The 1,275-nt window shown below is 58.1% G+C and overlaps 1 protein-coding gene across 1 annotated transcript in view; it reads left to right on the forward strand.

Annotated features, from left to right (window-relative positions):
• Positions 1–1,275, forward strand: part of LOC108803651 (ephrin type-B receptor 2-like) — a gene marked incomplete at both ends in the record, with an annotated part of 25,973 nt that overhangs the window by 20,954 nt on the left and 3,744 nt on the right. The window lies entirely within an intron of this gene.

Genomic DNA, 1,275 nt, shown 5'->3' on the forward strand with positions numbered 1-1,275 from the left:
TGGCGGTCTCTGTTCCTATAGGGGTCTGTCACTGACGCGTGGCGATCTCATGGCGGGGTCTGTCACGTGGCGGTCTCTGTTCCTATAGGGGTCTGTCACTGACACGTGGCGGTCTCATGGCGGTCTCTGTTCCTATAGGGGTCTGTCACTGACGCGTGGCGATCTCATGGCGGGGTCTGTCACGTGGCGGTCTCTGTTCCTATAGGGGTCTGTCACTGACACGTGTACAGTCTTTGCCCCAGCACACAGAAATCTGGAGTCGGGGGGAGGGCTCCAGCCTCGTGGAGGGGTACTGTGAGGTCACCCCCAGAATTGGGCTCTCCTGTGGGGGGCAGGGCTGACACCCCGCCACTTGTCCCCGTTCCACTTTCGGACCATTCATATATATATATCGGCGTTCTCCCCGATGTTGGAAGGACGCTGTGACAACACCGGGATGATGTCCATGTGTCCGGCCTGCTCTGTGTCAGGGTGGATTGTGAGGCTCCGCCCACTCCCCAGCGATGCGTCATCTCTGATGAATCCCAGCTCTGCTCCTGCACACCGCCGGGGCCACTCAGGATTTATTACTGATATCGGCGGCAGCGCTCAGACACCACGGAACCGCCGCCAACATTCCACGGAGGATCTGTAATCCGGGAGAAAATATTGTGTGCTCAGCCAATCGGATCTCTGAACTGAGAGAGAATCTGCGTCAGGGGCCCAGAGAGATTTTGAAGGGGCCCCACTCCATTCTACATCCCCTTGCATAGGAGGCCGGGAATCCTGCCGTGTGATTGGTGGGGAATGTCCCCTCTGCTCCCGGGGTCCCCGCTGACAGCTTAAGGTCATGTGATGCCTGCGGATGGGGGGGAGCGCCGGGCTGCCGCACCTTGTTAGCCAGGACGGTGAAGTAGTGCGGGTTTGGCCCCTGTACGGGCCCCGTGATTCATCCATCTGACAGGCCGGAGACACGGAGGGGATGAAATGAGCATTTTTTCCATTCCAGACGGATTATCCGATGAGAGAAGGCAGACCGAGCCGGGGAAGTGCCGAGACTCTCCGCAGAGCGAGCCCAGGTCTCAGCCATGACTTGATCCTCTGCAGATCATCACCCGGTGAAGGTCATCCTTGTCCTCCAGTCAACTCTCCCGAGGATCTGCGCTCTGATTGGCTGAGACTTTGTGCCATATTAATAGAGGAGGAAAGTTCCCGGAACCTGAATAATACATTTACCGCGGCGGAGCGACGCATCAATTTCCAGCCAGACCGGCGACCCCCCCGAAAATAGAGTGA

Source organism: Nanorana parkeri, unplaced genomic scaffold (genome assembly GCF_000935625.1).
Source record: "Nanorana parkeri isolate BGI_ZX_2015 unplaced genomic scaffold, ASM93562v1 scaffold3988, whole genome shotgun sequence".
In the NCBI taxonomy this organism is placed as follows: Eukaryota; Metazoa; Chordata; class Amphibia; order Anura; family Dicroglossidae; genus Nanorana; species Nanorana parkeri.